General features: G+C 39.0%; 1 protein-coding gene and 1 pseudogene across 1 annotated transcript in view; one reads left to right on the plus strand and one right to left on the minus strand.

Moving 5' to 3' along the window:
* The window catches only part of LHFP (lipoma HMGIC fusion partner), a 230,372-nt gene that overhangs the window by 149,843 nt on the left and 58,368 nt on the right, over positions 1-22,161 (minus strand). The gene's annotated exons all lie outside the window — the stretch shown is intronic.
* The window catches only part of LOC105853462, a 70,685-nt pseudogene continuing 49,646 nt past the window's right edge, over positions 1,123-22,161 (plus strand).

Below are 22,161 nucleotides of genomic sequence, written 5' to 3' on the forward strand. Positions count from 1 at the left end.
TTGGAGAAGTGTCTTTTTAGCTCTACTGCCCATTTTTTGATGGGGAGAAACCTCACTATTTTCAAAACAACAATGACAAAAGGATAAATCCCAATCTATAGTCCATCAGTAGGTGGTTACTGATACTCAGCAGATGGTAACAATGAAGGATGACAGTAAATATGACTGTTCTGGATTCCAATACAATAGAGACATCTCACTGGAGATTTGAAAACTAACTAAAGATAACATGGCTCATTAAAAGCAGAGTTTAATCTGTCAAATTATATATTCTGAAAAATGTTGGTTTATAAGTAATGGTTCTCTAATTTGCTTTATCTTTTATCCCCCAATTACAAAACGCTTTTTCATGACACTAAAGAGCTACTTTTGTCTCTATGAAAATTGGGGTAAGGTGCTGCTTTGTTCCATTCCAGGCTCAGGTCACCAGAAACTAAAAATTCGGAGCCCACTGTTTCTCTCGCTCCAGCACGGTTTTACTTTAAGCATTGGGAGGTGGGAATGGTAGATGTCTGGGAAACTGTATTTTTGACTAGTCCTGAAATCACTGTTCTGTAACAAATTATTTGCCAAACTTTATGTTAAACAGGAGATCATCATCTTTCTAGAAGAAGAATGAAGACAGAATGTGGAGAAAAGTAAGTCTTGGAATTGGTTAAGAGTATGTATTCTCTATGGAAATGGACAACTTTCTGGGAGAAAAAGTTAAGTGTAAAGTAAAACAAGTTTTGAAGAGAAAGACTAAAATACACAATTTAAACTTGAAATTAATTTTCTGCAACTAGTATCCTTGATTAGTATTTTAAAATATTGTCTCATAAGTATTTTAAATATATAGAAAGTCATGGATTGGTATAATTAACAGATCTGTATCCCTTTCTCAATTTGCCAAATCTTAATACTTTACCAATTTTATTTCCTAAAATACATCATTACAACACAGTCATTATGTAAAGTAACCAATGAGAGTGAACTGAAAGGCATGAAAAATATACTTAACATACTTTCTTCCGCCCACAGGCATTCATGATCAATCATGGCACTCTGTTACCAACCTCTGTCAAATGATAGCCACCAGTTAAAGCTTTGTCCTCCCTGACTGCCTGAAGATCCATCACCATCATGATCGACGCAATAACCATTCAGAACAGGAAGTTCATCACCAACTGACTTTCAGCGGAAACAAATGGTCATTGATGTCCCTCACCCTAACAAGGCAACAGTACCAAAGACAGACATTTAGGGAAAAGTAGCTAAAATGTACAAGACTATCCTTGATGGTCAGCTTTGCACTTGGGATTTAGAATTCATTTTGGAGGTGACAAGACAACTGACTTTGGCATGATTCATAATTCCTTAGGTGATGCAAAGACAACTGAATCTAAATATATGTTTGCAAGGCACTGCCTGTGCAGGAAGAAAACGGCTTCAAGAAAGCAGCAAAAGGAATGCAAGAGCTGAATGGAGAAAGTCAGAGCTGCTGCAACAGCCAACGTTGGGGCTGCAAAAAGAGGTAAAATTTCTGCAGCGACTTTCTGTAGATTTTTCATGAGAGGACTAACAGAACTTTTTATATGTCAAAAAATAAATTGGTTCAAACATTAAAAGAAAATGTAACCACCATCCCTGGTAAATGCATAGGAAAACAAAACAAAGGACTCAACCTAAAGATGGGGTGGGGGGGGTATGAACTTTCCAGAGTAAGTATCTTGACTTTACCAACATTTACAGAAATTGTGCTTTATGAAAAATGAGTAACTTCAAGCCATATTATTTCCTTTCTTTGAAAAACCTGAAGTGTTAAAAGAAGGGGAAAGGTTAGAAAGACAATTTGAAAAATAAACTTTTCTCTGCATTTTAATAATATGTTGAAACCAAACACCAATTTAAAGTTGAGTTTTCTCTGGGTCAAGAGTTACACTGAAAACGTATTTGCTATCTGTTTTTCTGGTGTGGTCATTGTAAGATTTTGCCTGCTACTGGGCATCTGTTTTGTGGAACAAAAATAAGTGCAAGCTGTCCCTGAGAAATGCTGCTTGATAACAACAGTGACAGGGTCTCCCTGCACCCTGCATATGCTGTCATTCAGTCTCTACTTCCCAGGGCTTTCTGGAGCACCTGCCCCTCCACACAACACCTGCCATTCTCAGAAAGTTTCCTCTGATAGGTGGTTCCCACAACTCTCCCAAGACCACCTGTAACACATACCGCTTTCTGATTCCACGAGTGATTGAACTGCTTCTTTATCTGAAGACTTTATAAGAATGAAGTTTAGAATATTTAACTACAATTTCAACAATTACCCATCCTTAACCTGTTCCTTTATGCTTCATGCTTTATCTTCCTATTTTCCCTTATCTCAGTCTACTTCGTTTAGGTGGCATCTGTTTACTTCACTGTACACCAAGTAACACACAGCTCTCCTTCCTCTCATTATTTGTAAAACATGTAAGAAGTAAAAGCAAATTCCTCTTTCATAAGCTATAAAACACCAATTCTGTTTTTTAGATTTACTTAATTTTGTAATTGTACTCATGGAATTGTTTTTGAAAATTACTCATCTCTTCAGATGGCTCTTCAATTCTAAAAACAGGACGATTTGATCTGATGTTTAGAAGATTCGAATCCAAGCCCTTTCCCTGCCAGTTTTGTTCCAAGGCCCATCCCTTCCCCTGGGAGGGCTTGGCTCACAGTATAGAGAGGGTGGAAAGACCCATCCAGTCATGAGCTACATTGTTTTGCTTTTTGTTTTTCTGCTATTGGTCACTAGAGAGGCCACATTTATCATTTTTTGTGACGAAGATGTTCTAAGTGTTGTGAAAGAAGAAACACCCTTACCATGTGCTAATTTTGCCCTTCTCTAATTCCCATTTCTGTTCCGTTAGAAACTCAAAGGGTTTTTTTTGTTTGTTTGTTTGTTTTTTGTTTTTTAAGTAACAGTGAATAAGCTTAAATATTTACAAGCTGGAAATACTGACTATAAGAATATTTTTCTTAGGTTAGGCTTAATCATTTTAATTAAAATAATAATAATAATAACCTCCAGTTAGAAACAAAAGGGAAGGGCTCTTCCCAGGGCACCCTGAAATTCTGATCTAAAGCAATTGCCTTAACTATTAAGGTTTCCGACCCCCATTTCTTTTACTCCGATGTTTATCATTTCTCCACTCAACTTTACTTCTAAGTTATAAATTCTCCATCTTCCAGTGGCCTTTATTTGAATTTGTCAAAATATACTTTAAAATTCTTAAAAGTTAAAAATGTACAGTATAGAAAGTTCTGAAAGTGAAAACAAGTAAGCTGTTCTGTGAGATACTTAGAAAGCCAGTTTATGTGAAAATAAGAAAAGTAAACTACTTTATTTGGTGCCTATTATGTACCAGACACTATAAAACAAGTTTTACATGATAATATATTACCTGATAATATATTTATTCTTCATAAGGCAGGTGTTATTTCCACTTTACCAACAGGAAATTGAAGCACAGAGAATAAATTTCGTTGTCCAAGGTCATACATCTTCTAAGTCAAGATCTAAAACCCAGATAGTTATGAGCCTGGCCTATATGATATATATCTACAGATATATATAATATTTTATTCCAACTATACTTAGGAAGCATTTACTGAGTTTGTGTTACATAATTCCCTATTATAGTAGTATTTTGAGAAATAAATAATAATATACAATATAGTTCTTTATGAACTTCACTTACCCAAGCAAGAACAAAGAAATCATAACAAAATCTGGCAGTGATAGGGAAGCAGAGTGAGAAGTACAACAATGTTAAAAAAGAAAGATCTTGATGGGCTGATAAAGACATGGAACACCTCCTAGAAAGAGAGCTAACTTTACTAAGTCTTTTTTTTTTTAATTTTTTTAAAAGATTTTATTTATTTCTGCATAGAAGAATGGGGTTTAGGCCAGTGGGGTGGGGGTGGGGTAGAGGGTTCACCAGAGACCTAGTTGGGACAGGTATATCTACTGTAATACATTGCTGAGGGGAGCATGGTTGAGATAGGAGAGTTCTGCTGTGCCATGTGGATTAACTCCATGGCTGAGGATCAAATTCAGGCCACCTTTGCAGTGGGCCATGGGAGTGGGCTTTCACGGTGGTAGTGCTGAGACATAATACCTAGCCCACCTGTGAGGCCATAATTAAACCACGTTTTAATGGAGCATCATGTTTTATCTACACTCATCTTGCCCTGGCACCTTCTGTCAATGAAGAGTCAGTGTAAGGGTGGGAGAGTCCAACAGCAAGTGCTCATTGATCATTACTGAAATGAAGACACTCAAGACCAAAGATAAAGCAACTCACTCAAGACTGCCTAGCTAAGGAATATCAAACCTGTATGTTGGACTGGACTGCCCCCTGCCCAATGTTATGTTTCTTTGAATGCTATATTGTCAAAACATTCTTAAACTCATTCTATTCATTCGTTCTTCAAAAATAGTAAGTCTCAAGTATGTTTTAGAGACCATGATAGATGCTTGGAAAACAATGGAGACATAACAGGTGTGACTGTGCCCTGCATCTTCTGTCTGAGTGCAGCACATCATGCTCACTCCATCTCACAGCACAGCTGGTAATAAAGTCAGAGAACAAAGGATAGAACATTTGATTTTCATTCCTGAGGTTTGAGTAAAAGTCTAATCTTATACAAAAAAAATTTTCCTGTTAGCTTACTCATCAGTCCCATGACTGTTGAATATGCTAGAGGAAGTGAGAAATAATTGTTTAGATCAGTGATTCTCAAACTTTTGTGCATTAGTCAATTGAATGGCTCCTTCTGCTAGACTGCATCGCAGTTTGTGCCATAGCAGGTCACAGACCCAAAGACAGGCATTTCTAACAAGTTTCCAAGTAAGGTTTATGCTGGTGTGGGGTCACACTTTGAGATGCACTAGTTCAGGTCAGTCTCAGAATGTTCAACCTCTGAGCACTGAATGGATGTGTGCATAACACCCCTGGTGGTGGTGAGTGTTCTGATTTTACACATGAATAACAGAGGTAAATGAAAATATCAATGACTTGTCCAGGAACTTTCATGTAACTACTGATAATAATGAATGTAAGAAAATAAGAGATTTCTCCAAGGTGTTACAGAGAATGGTATTAAGTTTTCCATGTAGAATACTCTTGGATTGCACCCCTCTTTCCATCTCTGAAAACCAGTCAAAAAGACTGATGAGCCCCTCCTGAGCCAGTCTTTCCAACCTGTAACTTGCAATTCAAATTAAACAATTAATCTTTGCACTCCACACTCCCAGTGGTCACATTCATCTTGGTGAGCAGTTGAGTGATGAGTGGAGAATGTTTTGGGGAATCAGGAGACCCTCAAGTCTAGTTGTAGGTTTGACTTTTTTAATCTGGTCAAACTAAAGTTACTGTTACTTCTCTGATCTGTGAACTGAATGCTTGTATTGGTGACTTCTCAAGTTCCACCATGCTTCAGTATTTTCCTACTTGCCTTGTTATGAGTAGACTGAAATATGAACTAAAATCAGGGTGGAGTCACAAGCAGAAAGCTGTAAGGGCAAGAGACTCTTTGAAAAAGCAGCGCAAAAAGCCTCACCCTCTCTCTGCACTGTGGCTCAGCAGCACATGACTGGGGAGTGTGTTCTCTTGATGTCCAATTGGTCTGTTTCCACTGGAAAAGGAGACGTGATCTAGCAGCCAGCCTGCCTCCCCACACCACCCTTGTACATGTGCTGAAAAGCAGGTTGTAGCTTTCGTCCAGCTACAGATGGGGCCACGGTCATCAAAGCAGGGACACCCTGCTGCATATGAACACAAAATTTACCAAAGAAATGAAAGCTATAAAACACCCCTGAATAGCTCATCATTATAACCAAGGAGCTGGAGGAGGAGAAAGGCAACCCCCTCAGTCAAACCAGCTGAGCAGCAAGGCCTGGGGAAAGGGCACCAAAATATAAATGTGTTTCTGCACTTACACAGAAAAAAAGAATTTAATATTCCCAAAGCTGAAGAAGCAAACCTAAGGCATAGTGACTGCTGGAAATGTTTTAATTCCAGCTACCTCAAAACAAAAAGAAAAAAGTGACATATTAAAGCATAGAGACTTCTACGCCCATAGAGTACTACATATTAGAAACAAGCTCAAAGTTGTGTGAGATGTGGTTTTTCTGGGCATTTTCAGGAAGAGATCAAATCAGTCCCACCTGAGCCGCTGCTGAACTTCATTTATCTGATCCTGAAAAGACCAAATCCCTTTACATGAAGTGGTCATACCCTAACACCTCTGACCACTTCATATGGCAAAAGTCTTCATCTATTTTATACTTTATGGTTTATCTGACAAAATACTCTCCCTATCTGTTAGTTCCACTTAAAAAGCCATCCAACCCCAGGATGAGGCCTGTGCTTTCTAGAAGTGATGTAACTTAAAACTCCTACAGCAACTTCAAATTTTGCCCATTTTTCCATCAAGGACCAGGGGATTTTCAGGAAGCCACATAGGCTGAGAGCACTCAAAACTATAAATCAGCATCAAGAAACAAGTTCATGCATTTTACGGCATGTGATCCAAACACACGCTGTGTCAAATTGTTCCTCAGTCACTTGAAATGACATAAAATGTGCCCAGGTTGACACTTTATTTTTACCATTTGGCCTTACTGCAAGATAAAGGTTGTCACCTTGTCCTTCCTGGGAATTCCTCTCGGTTTAACAGCTTCTTAAATGCTTGCCTTTGTTTGATAATCATTTTAAGGCCTTGCTTTAAATTATCATTCTCCCTTTCTAATTTATCTCTGCCCGACAGCAAAGCCACAGAGCTATCTGCGCTGAGGTGGGTGATTAACTGGCTCAGTGATTGCCCCTGTATTAACATCAGCACTGTCTTCCTAGCCATAACGATGAGGGCAGGAAGGGAGAGTCACAGATTGAAGGAAATGCTTAAATAAAAAGTATAATTAACTGCGAGAGGACACCAAGTCATAAAAAAAAATTGTTTTCACAAGAAAAGAATGTCATGGGAATACAGTTTCAAAAGAGAAGAGGCTATAACTTGAGTGTAGTTTAAAATGAACTCAAATCTCGAGTTATATATAATTACAGTATACCCTTCTCTCTCCTCACGCTGCTCAATTAAGATGCTTACATTTAATTTCCACCAAGGAATTTTTCAAAATGCTTTGCATTCTAGCATATCCTAGAAAGCTCACGACTGTGGAGGCTAATTGCTGGCTCCTATTGTCTAATCCTTCTAGAATAATCTCCTAGCTGGACTCCTACAAGCTTCACAGTTAGTATCTGGGCAGACAAAGCCCTTCAGCAGCAGCAACAAAAAATCTAACAGCTATGCCACACTTCCAGCAGCCTCTAGGAAATGAATGCAAAACATTTCTTTCCTGGCAAAGGCTTCATGCCCCTGAAATGAAGTAATTTATTTGTAGGCCATCCTGCTTTCTGCTATGCCAACTTCAAATACCAGACAGCACATGACTTATCATTCCACCCCACACAGGCATTCTAGTAGTGAGCTTGAGAGCCCACAGCCTGATTTTGTTGGCATGGGGTAACAAGTCTCTGGGGTTCTACATCTAACATGCAGGAGATTATCATAATTGATCTCTATATGTTTCTCATTTTCAGATAAAAGATAACTCATGAACATGCAGATTTCCCATAAAGTTCCTCTGGTGTTGAGGGCCCTTAAACACAGCCAGTTCATAAGAAGAGCAATAAGGCTGACTTGGATGTTAATGAACAGGCTGATGAATATATAATGTAAGAATCAATGGGGACTAAAAGAAAACTCATGTGAGCTAAGACACTGACAGGCTAGATGACCTTGGCAAAGGCACTTGACCTCTGTAAGCCTCAATTAGTTGAACACAAAATTGAATATAACAAAAACCTTGATGAAAATTTGACAATGAATTTAATGTATGCTGATGAGATTTCCAGATTCAATTTACAATCCCAAAGACAATAGTCAAAAGACAAAGCAAACATCAAAAGTGCCAGCACAGGAGGGAGCTGCATCACTTCAGCTGTCCAATGTATTACACTAAGTCTCTTAAATCAGCCTACGGAGCATTCTATTAATGTGCAGGGCACTACATGACAATAATTTGAATCTTTCATAATGGAAATATAATTTGCGATGTACTTTTAAGGGAATAAGGGGGCTAAAATTAATATATTTATGTATGTGTGTAGATAGGTAGGTAGATAGACAATGGATAGACAGACAGACAGATGTTCCCTTTATGTGATCCAAAAATAATACTTATTTTCCTAGAAACTGCTTTAAAGAAAAACCCACTATAGGGCTAAAAGGAGAGGCTTGCCAACTTTTCTCGGGGTTCCACAGAAAAATAATGTAAACTGTAGGGGGGTAATGAGAACTTTTACACTTCTAAATGACATAATTAGTTCCTGAGGACTCAAGACAATTTAAAAATGCATTTTGCGGATTGGACAGGAAAAAAAGAATAAAGTGCAAAGAGGATAAATGACTTGTTAAAGTCAATGAACATTCAAGGTATGGAATGAAAAAAAAAAAAGAAAATAGCAAAACACCACTATTTGATCATGCTCCAAGTATTCAAGATTTTCAAGACAACCAAATGTAAAAGAAAATGCCTTTTTGCTCAGATTTTACAAATAGATACAGGATCCTGGGCTCCTTTTCTCTGTGCAAAATCTAAAGAAACTTCAAGTAATGCAGGCATCAACCTTTATCTCTACCATCTATACGCAGAACTGTAAATGCACATCTGCAGTTAGGACATGTTCTAGGCCAAGTTTGTGTCCAACTTTCTGCAACTTCTTGAATATCATAGAAGTCGCCACCATTCTTCCCACACTTAGCGCCACTAAATATCTCATTTGTCTGGGACAGTTCTAGTTGATGTCTGCTGTCCTCGAGTAATTACTACTAGTGCTTTCTTTCATGCTCAAATGGTCTAGAATGAAAGATAAGTGATGTGCTCCTGTATCCCCCACTTACTGTACCTCATCTACCCTAGATTTAGGTAGCCCCAGGTCTTCATCTCTAGCTCAGACTGCTAAAATCAACTAACTGGTTTCACCCTCCATGGCATTCTCCTCCTTGTCTACTTCATCCAGCACACCATTCATTCCAGGGGGGATCTTGCTAATGTGGAAATCTAATCAGTTCACACCTCTGCTCCATTGGCTTTGCCTACTTTCAAAATAAAGGCTTCAGAGCACTTGAATTCAAAGTCTTCCATGACTTTTCATGTCATGCAGTAACATAACACCACCTTTCTAGCCACACCAATATGTTAGTGCTGATGAGGAAAGAACGGGGAAAAGAAAAATTAAAGGAATTAGTTAAACAAAATGGATTATTAATTGTTGAAAGGTGTATATGTTTGTTGAATTTAACTATAATGGAATTTCTCTATTAATGCTAACAATTCAAAACTTAAAAGTTAGTCTTCTGACGAGCAAACCATTTCAGATTCCAAATATCTTTTCTGGTAAAAGGCAAGAGATCTGGGATAATTTAGCTACTGTCCCCAGTAGTTATGCTTCAAAATATTTGTTGGCATTTTCATATTTTTAACTTGTGTATTTTTAATCAAATTATGTTTTGAATGTATAAGAGAAGATTTCTATATGAAAAAGTCCTCTAACAAATCCTTCTGAATGATAAAGGATTCTATTATATTGGATATTTTTCTGTTGGTTATTTTCATAAGTTGTTTAAATTTTTCTCTGGACTAGTCTAGAGAGAATTTCAAGGTTAGATAAGTCTCTAAAGGAGTCCTCTTTGGTGTTTGAGTCCTTCTACAAGTGTGTTTCTCAGCTTTGGATTAAATTAATATCCATGGAGACATGGTCAAAAATGCAGATGTGCAGTGTGCAGGTGTCACTTGTGAACTGATACATCAGAATCTCCAGAGATGAGGCTCAGACAGGTGTGCGCAGATGTTTCCTGAGGATGGGCAAGGACGAGTAGCTCTCGTCCATAATGGAACACCCACAATACTGGAAAACCATCAGTACCAAAACTTATTTGGTTTCAAAGTGAAAATGAACTAATAAACCAGGCAAGGAAGCTAAGTAGTTGTTTGACAAGTCAGCACCCAAAGATATGAGAAATTATTTAAAATATGTAGGGGGTTTATGTCTAATAATCTTGCTTCTTGCTATCCAAGCTAGTAAAATTTAACATGATAATAAAACTATGTCTGTACATGCTAAGAGCATCACAGAGCTAAGGTTATTATCAATTTGTGTAAATACAGACTGTAAAGAGAAAACTGGGCATGGAATTCACATTGGATTTCCACCCTGATTACAAACTTTCATTAGGTGCTTATAGTTTTATTACACTGATTGTGATACAACTGAACCATGGTGAATTTTAAAGATCTACTTATTTACACTCGCAATGTTAACTTGCTTGCCAACATATAAAACTAAGAGCAGGAAAAAGTGCATTTACTGTGCATTTTTATCCTTTTAACAGTTATATTCTTTAGAGCTAAGAATTAAGGTCAAAATAGTTAACCCTATAAGATGTAGATTAGGGTTATCCACTAGTACCTACAAAGCCAGGCTTCTCAGCACTTCCTTACTGACAACAAAAAGCAGCTATCACACACACACACACACCCCAAAACTATTGAATTTTTAAAAAGATTCATTTATGTATACATACAAGAGCTGGGGTGCAGGCCAGAGATGAAGGGGTGAGAGGATTCACAAGAGACACAGTGGGAAGCAGAACAGTCAAATTTACTGAAATACGCTGTTGAGGGGAGCAACGTACAAAACAGAAGAGGTCTGCTGCGCCATGTGGGTCAGCTCTCTGGTGGAGGATCAAGTTCATGTTGCAGTGGTTGGTGACAGCTTGGTAGTGCTGGAACTTAACTCCTTGCACCACCAGCGAGGTCCAAGACCATTTAATTTTTTAAGTCAAAGCAAAGGAAATAAGATTGCCCTTCTTTGTAACAGCTTGCAATGAATCCGAAGTCCCCTGCCTTCCCCAGCTGATGATTTCCACAAGCTCATTCAACTGGCTTTCTCTACGTAATCTGCCTGTCAAAAGATTTGCCAAATCACTATAAGTTGAGACCTTAGGTGAAAAAGGGACAAGTGATAGACAAATGAGTCTCAAAACTATTTAGTAACATTTCTGGAATACTGTAACAGAGCCAAGTTCTGTCTAATTCCTATCAAAGCCACAATAATAACCCAAAGCAACCCACTCATACCACTGCTTACTTTAAATCAACCAAGTCTTGGCAGATCAGCAACATTCTACCAAAACGAAAATGTTTTCATGAGAATACTCAGTCTTTCTATTGTGTTACTTCAAAATAACAAACTAGTCTAGGGAAATGTTACAAATACCAATTATAAATTTTGTGATTCTAATTATAAATTATACTTGATGAGCTTACTGACCATAAAAATTCTACAATAAACCTACGTTTTTTAAAAAGATTCATTGATTTATGCATACAGAAATGGGGTACAGGGCAGAGGTGCAGGAACAGTGGGAGCATTCACCAGAGACAGAGTGGGAGCAAAACAGGCCAATTGAGCTAGTACATTGCTGAGGGGAGCAGCAGGCAGGTCAGGAGAGGTCTGCCGTGCCATGTGGATCACCTCCGGGGCAGGGATTGAACTGGTGCTGAAGTGGCTGTAGCTTCTTAGTGCTGTGCTTTAACCTGCTGCACCACCAGGGAGTGCCCTAAACCTACTTTAAAAAAAATATTTATGCATACAAGAACTGGGGTACAAGCCAGAGGTGTGCGGTGGGGTGAGAGGATTCACCCAAGAAGAGAGGGGAGCACAACAGATATAATAAACCTACTTCTAAGTCGGTAATTCATTTCCCATTGTCTTGGCTTTGGAACATACAATCTTTCCAACTGATGCCAACAGGGAGTTTTTCTTCAAATGACTGATGAGGTCAGAATCAAAGCTCCAGAAAACTCTGAATATTAAATGAATTGTCAAGCATGAGTTTGAGTGTCCTTTATATCTCCTCTTCCATCTTTAGCTAATGCCAGATGCATTAGAACAGAATTTCCCTACCTATGGTTTTAACAAAAACAAAAACAAAAAAATCTTTACTTATTCAACTCTAATAATTTTATCAAGCATTTACATGAAGCCAAGCATGAGATACGAGAAATATGTTATCAAAGCTGAGAATGGAAGCTCTAACCACCCTTACTATTCCTGTGACTTTAGATGAGCCCTATATTTTGTCTTTCTATGTCAATAAGGGAATGAGTATCTACAAATGTTAGTACCTAGATTTTTGCAGGATATATAAGATAACATATGAAATACTCTGGGTATTATTAATCAAGAAAAAATTACAATAAAGTTAAGTCTACCCAAAGCAAATCACTAACATTCAAGCTTATAGAACTACGGTACCCCAGCTCATGCACTCACCAAATGAAGGAATGTATAGGAGTGATCCATTCTACAAAGGGTTATCACCCTCATAAATTAGTGATCTCTGTGAAAAAATGGGATGCATCAGAATACCCTGAAGTTTCAGATCCACCCTGTCTAAGAATATACCAGCCAGCAATCCCAATTGTCAAGATGGGTTCACCTGAATCACTACCTTTTATCATGTAGATGCTGTGTAGAAGTCAATGGTCTATGGTTACCACAGAGCAGGCAGATTTAAAGGGACTGGAATGAAAAACTAGACTCAGCTTTTCATGGAACAAGCTCTGAAGAAAGCAGAATATCCAGCTTCAACTGCATAAGGTTAAGTCAACCAAGTAGAAAGCTACCCTGACACCATCTTGCCAGGTGGTTATCAGCCCCCATAACAGGGACATCCATCGGGAGCAAGAATGTATCTCAGTAGGGAAAATGCTGAAGGACACATAGCTGGACAACCACTGATTGCCAAGGAATTCTAGTAGCAAGTCACCCAGCAAAGCTCCAATTCCTTAAGGGAAAAAAAAAAAAATAAAAAAAAATAAAAGTTCTAGGTCTTCCAGAGACCATGAGGAAGCAATTGGTGAACTCAGCCACAAAACAACAAAACCAGACTACTGATAATAGAGTGGGTGGGGGGTGGGGGGGAGAGACAAGATAGGAGGTGATAGGTTCTTGATGCTGGTCAAGATATCACCTTCAAAGTGTCAGGGCCAGGCAGCAGCAACACACATGGCAATTGAGGTGTTCACCTCAATCTCCTCAGGTCCCTCTTGCCTGGTGTAGCTGGACTAGAGAACAGAGTCTCAGCTCAGAGTGCCTATTAGGATTACCAATGCTTGGTGGCCCTCCCTGGTGGTGCAGCGGGTTAAAGCACAGCACTAAGAAGCTAAAAGCCACTTCCGCATGAGTTCGATTCCCACCTGCCCCAGAGGTGACCACATGGTGCGGCAGACCTCTCCTGACCCGCCCACTGCTCCCCTCAGCAGTGTACTTCGTCGATCTGCCTGTTCTGCTCCCCACTCTGTCTCTGGTGAAGCCTCTTGCCACCCCTGAGCCTCTGGCCTATACCCCAGTTCTGTATGTACAAATAAATAAATCTTTGAAAAAAAAAAGAATTACCAATGCTTGGACCCCTACCAGTGTAATTACATCAGACCCCCTGGAGTGAGGCCTGGGCATCAGAATATAGTATGCAAGGTGATTTCACTGTGCAGCCTACGTTGAGGGTGACTGCAGAACACAGAAAGGCAGGGAGGTTGGGGTCCAGTGTGGTGCTAGATGTGGAAAGGTCAACTAGAGATACTGAGACCGGATTTGAAAACACAAGCTCATGATCAGATTCTACACACTGTCTAGGCACCTAATTCTGCTCCTTTCTTTTTAGCAGCTATCTTACTTTCCTAGGTAACTATGCAGCATAAGATGCCAACAGCCTTTCAGGCAGATCATTTAGATAAGTCAGACAAAGAAAAAAGGCCCTGCCACAGCTTCAATCAATACTTCTTCCCACTTTGAGGTAAAGACTCCCTATTTTTAAACTACCTCACTATCCAGGCCTGCATGTTATACTTTCTGCATGATTCTTTCATCTTGTATTGAATCTTAGAAAGCAGAACGTCAGAGTATCCCGAAACACCAAATATTGCATATAACCAGCTTTTACTATTTGCATATAACCAGCTTTTACTATTTACCTTTCATTTGCTGGATGTGTTTTCATGTGATGAAGTTTAGAGGCTAAAAAAAAAAAAAAAAGAAACCGAGAATCACATTTCCTTTCCTACATATGAGCACTTTTTATCTGAATATCAGGTTCACATCATGTGGTCAGTGGCAACATAGGATTTTGCACAGCAATAGGGGATGCTGGTAAGATATGGTATGTGCTGAGGCTCTTTGTGTCTATTGTCTATTCACCACATTTCCATGAACAGTAATGAACTTGATGCTTTCCTCAAATTATAAATGTAAAATGTAGTAAATTACAAATGTAAAATATAGTGGTGAGCAGTCATCTCTATCCAAATAGCCACTAGTCTTGTGTGCTTACTGCAGGGCACTGACTTATAACTTGCTATGCTGAGAAGTTCTTTGCTCAAAAGCTAGAAGGGAATAGAACAGAAGCTTATACACTGAAACTTACTTCTGACCAAGCAAAAGGACAGACTAATTAGCAGAGGGAAATATCATGGACTACTGAAATGAACTGGCCCTATAAGGAGTTCTCTTTCAGAGTCTCCCTCATCGTTTCTGGTCTAGACCATTGACTGTCACTGCTTTCACTGCAACTTTCACTTCACTGCAACCACCTGCACACACACAACTCCCAGCCTACCCTCACTGCAACCACCTGCACACACAACACCACTCCCCAGTCTACCATCCTCACTGCCACCAGAGCAAGCATTTGTCTTTCAGTGTTTGTCATGCACTTTTCTCCTCCAAAGACACAAATCTATCTTCCCTCTAATAAGCACTTAACGACTACCATTTAAGAATGGCATTTGGCAGGCATTGTGTTAGTGCTTCACAAATATTAACTCAGCTGATCCTCACAAAAACCTTAAATGGCAGTTGACATTTTAATCTCACCTTATAGTTAGGCAAACTGAAACACAGAAACTTTTCATCAATTACTAAAGACTACATGCTAGTAAGTAGCACAGCCGAATTCAAATTCATGGTTCTGGAGCCCACGTTCCTAATTAGTATACAATCACACCACAAAAGGCCCCCCAAATTTGTCCATGGCCAAACTCTCCAATATTATCATGTACTGCATACCACCCTCACACATCTGCTTTACAAGTCAGGTAGATACCTTACCATTCTACACAAAAGGCCTGTCCAAGTTCATCCCACATATACAGGCAGTATCTTCTCAGTATTCTATATCCCCTTTAAGGTTCTTACTATTTAACTATTTAATCTCACTACTTGACTACTCTCTTATATGACTACTACTGAGATGAAGCTTTCTCCACTTGCCCTAGCAAGATCTACTCTCTTCCATTTCAAATGCCCTTCAATATTTATATCTCTGATAGAAAACTGTTTCACGTGTCATTACTGGTGTACCTGTTTTCTATTTTTCCAACCACATAAAAGTTGTGTCTTATTCAGTGTGTCTTTTGCACAGGATCAAAACCAGGGCATCATTCTTAGTGATTTGGTTGCATAGCATTCTTATGGACAACGTAAAAAATAGACTGAATGATATGGTTCAATGGATACAAGCTTGTTAATCAGCTCCATCCAAAATGAGCTGATGAAGGCCCTCCCTGGTGGCGCAACAAGTTAAAGCACAGTACTTCAGAGCTAGCTGCAGCCGCTTCGGCATGAGTTCCATCTCTGGCCAGAAAGGTGACCCACATGGCGCAGCAGACCTCTCCTATCTCGCCCACTGCTCCCCTTAGCAGTGTACTATTCAGTCTGCCTGGTCTGCTCCCCACTCTGTCTCTGACGAATTCTCTAACTGTCCCTGCGCCTCTGACTTGTAGCCCAGTTCTGCAAAAGGTGAGCTGGTGAGTGAACAGTCACCTTGATAGGAGCTTCTGTTAGTGGGCAATTCTGCTATGTTCTTGGTTCTGTCTCAAGAAACATCTTTTGTTACTATGTTGAAGAACACACAGCAAATATCTATCAGGTCATTGAAGGATGCAAAAACAAAGCCAGAAAATCAACTGCATGACAAAATCAACCTCAAAGAATGTGTTGAAACTAATATAATTGGAATATCATTTTAAAACATAAAAGCTTGAGAAAAATAGCATCAGCATACAGGATGAGAGAATCTCTGCAAGGAAAAAACTCAAGACAAAGCAAACAAAACAATAAAAGTTGCCTTGACTCCTACTAATTGCATGGTTTAGACAATTTATGTACCCACTTTGGGTCTTTATTTCATTCTCTATATAATCTTACACTTCAGAACTTACATGTAAAGTGTTACATAGAAATTATGCAGTTTTTTATATTTTTGTCATCACTGTTATAAGGGGTTTAGGTTTTTGAAAGCTCAGTACTAGCTACTATGTGACATGATCACATAGTAAGGAGCAAGCTGTGTTAATACAGAAGATCCTGATCATAAGAATGAACTAAATGGCCTCTTGACTGGTCAGATAACTTTGAGTGGGACTGGATTCTGGGAGCAAGTCCAGAGGGATGTGAAAATGAAAAGGTGAGAGAAATCTTACCTATAAACTTTTTCCTTTCTAACATTCTCTCACTCATTTGCATTGTTCACAAAGAAAGTTTGTCAATAAAATGCACATTTATTTTACTAAAGATGTAAAAGTAACAGTTTCCAATTCCCAAATGAAGGCTGAAATTGGAAGCAATGAGAAAAGGGACAGTAATGAGCTTAATGTAGGAGAGCTTAAGAGAAACTCAGAATAAGCTAAATGAACTTAAAAGGGAAATTCACATTATCTTGACACAAAAGAAAAGACTGCTTGATAAGTCATATTAGGGAACAACAGTAGAAGAGGGGACATGTGCACATAAAGGATAATAAAAAGAAAGGACCAATGACACAATGGTTGAAATATAAACAGGTCACACTTCAAAGGTGTAAAGTACTGGTGATCTGACTTATAAAGTGAAAGTTTAAAGGGAAGATGTTAAGAGACACAGAAAAACTCAACAAGTAAATTCAACCCAAATAACTTTAGTAAGTAATCTGAGGAGAATATGTTTCGTACTGATTCTGTATAACCTGGAGGTTTGACCAGCAGACTCTTTTTTAAAAATAATATAATAGTTTATTTTTACATCACTATGTGCCTTTTTCCATCTCAGCTATAATCCCCGTGGGCGTCCTATCACCAAATCACCCGTGTGCCATCACCACAGTCCAATGCACTTCCCCCCCTCCTAACTTTTGATCCCATTCCCCACTCCAGCCCCGTAAAATGTCTCTGGTATATAGTTGTTCATTATTATTATTATTTTCTCTCCTTGTGCTTTATACTCCTGCTATGAGTGAAATCATGCAGTATTTTTCCTTTTCTTTCTGGCTTATTTCTTTGCGCATGATCCCTCCCAGCTCCATTCATGCTGCTGCAAAAGGCATGTGTTTATCTTTTCTGATTGCTGAGTAGTATTCCATTATATATATGTATCACATCTTTTTAATCCAGTCATCTACTTTTGGGCATTTGGGTTGATTCCATGTCTTTCCAATTGTAAATAAAGCAGCAATAAACATGGAGGTGCAGGTGTCTTTTTGAATCAGTGTTTTTCTGTCTTTTATCTTTTGAGTAGATACCTACCAGTGGGATTGCTGGGTCATATGAAAGCTCCATTTTCAGCAGTTTGAGAAACCTCCAAACAGTTTTCCATAGTTATCCAGCAGACATTTTTAAAGAAAAATGGTAGGGCTTGGGCAGAACATGGGATATGGTAGAGGAAATGGGAGAGATTCCATATGGGTTCATAAAAACACATTTATTAAGACACTTTTCAAAACCCATTACAATTTCACACAATATAACTTGTAGAAACTGAACACATTTGGAGCTGATACCAGTATTTAACTCAAAGGCCCATTGAAAGAATAGAAAATAAGACCTTGATTCAATCCTCTGAAAAAAGTATTAGTTACCCATTTTGATCTGTACAAAAGAAGAAAAAGACGGCTTTTAGACAATGCCTTTCTACTTTTAGCTAAAGGCAAACCTAAGGCAAGGAATGAATATCAACGACACCTGCTTGTCTTTCTGCACATCGCCTACTCTATGGTGGATTCTCGGCTGGTCAGTCTCCACCCTGCATGGAGTTTAGAGGCTCTGAGTAGAATTGGACCTGAGTACCACTAAGTGCAGATTAGAGGGAAATATTAATGAGAATAAAGAGTTAAAATTGCATACAACTGGGATTTCGGTCCAAACCTGGGGTATATGGAATGATGAGAAAATAAAATCAGCAAAGGTGACACAACTTTTGTGAATAATTCTGTTCTCTGCTGAAAGTGGCAATTTCACTAAGCTGTTGATGAAAAGAATGGCTAAAAAATGAACCCTGGCACAACAGGTTAGAAGGCAGCACTGCAAGTCATCTACAGCTGCTTCAGTGCGAGTTCGATCCCTGCCTGGAGGTGACCCATAAAATGCAGCAGACCTCTCCAGAACCTCCCGCTGCTCCCCTCAGCAGTGTACTTTGTCATTCTGCCTGTTCTGCTCCCCATTCTGTCTCTGACTAAGCCTCTCACTGCCCATGTACCTCTGGCCTGTACCCTAGTTCTGTATGCATAAATAAATCTTAAAAATAAATAAATAAAACGAAAACTCACTTTGCTTACTAGCATAAAGTCATTTCATAATATTATCTTTCCACTGGTTGGAATAAACACACTCATTATTACATCTCCAAAGATTTAGGTTTCTTTAGACAGAAAACCAAAAGTGATCTTGTTAAGTAAAAAACACACCCTTATACTGATTTGAAAGTTGCAGAGCTTATTTGTAATTGTATCCCTAGTGCCTTGTAGTGGACTGCCTTAGCAAGCTACTTCACAAATACTAGGACGAGGACTTAGGTTTACTGACTTTTGATGCATTGAAAGTATAAATGTCTAGAAATTAGCATTCTGAGATAAGCTTTCCTGTTTCCTTTGTCCACTCATAAGAATGGTTGTATGGTATTTTCATTCTCTCCAGTGTCTCCCTTCTCTCAAGTGACATACAACCCACCAAGCTTTCATTTCATTTTTCCATCCCTAGCAAAGATACCACTGACCTGCCCATACTGTCTAAAGTGATCTACTTTTAACCAAAGCCACATATATGCCACTTACAAGAAGAAAGGGCACTTTGTGGGACACAGAATAGCTCTTAGGGAAGAGACCATAAATGGCTTTAGTTGGGGTCGACCTCACATTCACAAGAAATTTGTCTCCTGTCCCTCTTTGGACTACGAACACCATGCTTCTGAAGGTTGTCAAAACAAAAAAAGCATCTTCTATCACCTACCGAAACTTCAGTTCTACCTCCTGATCAGCGGACAACACTTCTGGGATTATGAATTCTTTTGTGTGACAGATATACACAGCTAGATTTGGACCCACCTCATGGAGGTCATGTCTACAAAGAGACTCTTGCTTCCAAAAGCAGAATCCATTTAATGCTCTATGGTCAGAACACACCATGTCTGTTTCAGATTTTGCATAGAACCCAAGAACTTCTTAATGTGGCATCAAACTGAGTATAGCTTCTAGTTATGGTGTTATCTGGCTTTAACAGTTGTTTGCAATCTTCGCCAAAAGATTATAAAATCGGTAGGATCGGGACATATTCTCATGCTTCTCCTTACTTTCATCTCAGAAATTTCCCTGCACATGCCAGAGATTTGATCAAGTTGTCAGAATTACAGATTTAAGAACTTCCAGTTACTTTTGTTAGAAAAAGATTGTCATAAAAATTTAAGCGAGAAAATAAAACTTGTATCTAATGTGTCTCATACTTTGTACAGATTTCTTAGCTAATGATCTAGTTCTGAATCATGTAGCATTGCATCTGCTACCTTATTTATCTATTTTTTTTTATTTACTTATTTAAAAATATAAGAGCTTGGGTGCAGGTCAGAGATGTGGGGGTGGGGAGGGTGAGAGGAATCACCGGAGACAAGTGGGGAGCAAAATGGGTGGACTGACTGAAATAAACTGCTGAGGGGAGTAGCAGGTGAGCCAGGAGTGGTCGGCTATGCCATGTGGTTCAGCTCCCTGGTTGGGGATTGAACTCACACTGCAGTGGCTGACCAGTGAACCACCACGGAGACCCTCTTCTCCCACTTAAAATGAACCTACAATGAGCAAAATCACCCTGTTGGCTTTTGTTGACAGCAAGAAAAAGATCTAGCAGTTTGTACTATGAATCAGGCCAGAACCCAAACAGAAGGACCACTGGGCATATTCTCTGCTCTTTGCCTCACAGGCCAGTTCAACTCTGCAGCTACTAACATTTTTAAATCCTGCCTGCCCGCCCCCCCAAAACTGAGCTGAATCTGTTTCTCAACAGGCATGCTTACCATTTACAAATCCTTTCTTTCCCCTCTGATTGAAAAGAAGCAGGTCTTCAAATATTGCATGCATTAGGAAAAGAAATTAAAGGACTTCTAATAAGGTCCCATGGCCACCTCCTACTACTTTTAATAGCATGCACAGACACCAAAGAGGAGCTTAATGACAGAACCAGCAGCACCCTAAAGAGCCTGAATGCCTGGCTGTAGGGCTTCTTTTTCTCCCAGAAGGCAGTCATTAAAATAGACAAGTCACTATGAATCCATTCACCATAATGTCATCTTCATGAATAAAAGTGGAATTTCCCCATCTTCCTCTATGATATTAAAAATTACTTCCATTTTAGGGAAAGTGGCAGGCAAGATAAAACATACTGAGAAAGAGAATTTATGAGCTTCTTCCCATACATCTGGTCTACAATTCTTGCACTTGTCACCCCTGTTGACAAGCTTAATATAAAACCATGATTTTTATTTTTAGGTCCACAGATATCCTTCCAGGAATTTCTTTAACTCATTTTTCTCCCCTGGCAAGAATTAACACAGAGTGAATAATAAATTTATTTATTGTGCTGCTTAGATTATTTGGAAGGAAAAAGTATATATGACCAGATTTTTAATAATTACTCTCTTTTGTCAAAGATGAGAAAGATGGCTCAAACATTGCCAGCTAGCCTCTGTTTAAGACAACTAGAGGGTGTGGTCCCTTCTTCCCAGTACTTGATTAGCAGAGTTGGCAATGGAGAAATAATACATACATTTCACGGCACTGCCCTCATTTCCATCTATACATATTTAATGATAAAAACCCTGCGTTCTTTGTCCATTTATTCAGTAGACATTCATGAGTTCCACTGTAGTCAAAGCCCCAGGAAAGGGGGAAAAGAAAACTAGTTGATGGACATGTTAGTCAATTCATTCTCAGTGTGGAAGGCGCTGTACTTGAAATGTACAAATATGTTCTCATTTACAGTCTGAGGACACAGTAAAAACAAATAAACCTTGTTGAATTGATTTAATTTGATGTTCTTATCTCAGTACACAAATGGAGAAGCCAGGATTTAGAAAAGTTAATTAACTTACCCAGCTAGTAAGAGGGGGAGTTGGAATTCAGAAAGGATATTCTACTTTAACTTTTGCTCTATCTGATTTGCTGGGAAACAAAAAACTAGGACCTTGTGCTGTAAGTACTTCTGGGATAGAGGGAGAAAAGACACAAAGAAAATAAGCAACCACCACACAATGGAGGTGGGGGGGGAAGTGATCATTTAAGAGGTTGTGTACATAGTGCCAAGAAGGAGAAAGCTATATGAAAGAGGTAATTGTTACGCTGAGGCTCCTCCAGAAATTAATTTATCCAATCAAAGATGACACTCGTACACTTTGTGTTTGACATCATGCCTGGTGCACAGTAGGTACTCAATAAATAACTGACCTATTGTTACTAATAGATGATTGTTGAAATGCCAAAGAAACAATTGCTGAATTATTGAAGAAATAGAGAGCATTCTTTTTAAAGATTAATTTATTTATGCATACAGAGCTGGGGTACAGGCTGAGGTGCAGGGGCAGTGAGAAGATTTACCAGAGACTGAGTGAGGAGAAGAACAGGCTGACTGACGAAGTACACTGCTGAGAGGAGCAGCAGGCGGGTCAGGAGAGGTCTGCCCTGCCATGTGATCACCTCGAGGGCAGGCAGGGATTGAACTCATGC

This window comes from Condylura cristata, unplaced genomic scaffold (genome assembly GCF_000260355.1).
Source record: "Condylura cristata isolate star-nosed mole 26May11 unplaced genomic scaffold, ConCri1.0 scaffold00010, whole genome shotgun sequence".
Taxonomy (NCBI): domain Eukaryota; kingdom Metazoa; phylum Chordata; class Mammalia; order Eulipotyphla; family Talpidae; genus Condylura; species Condylura cristata.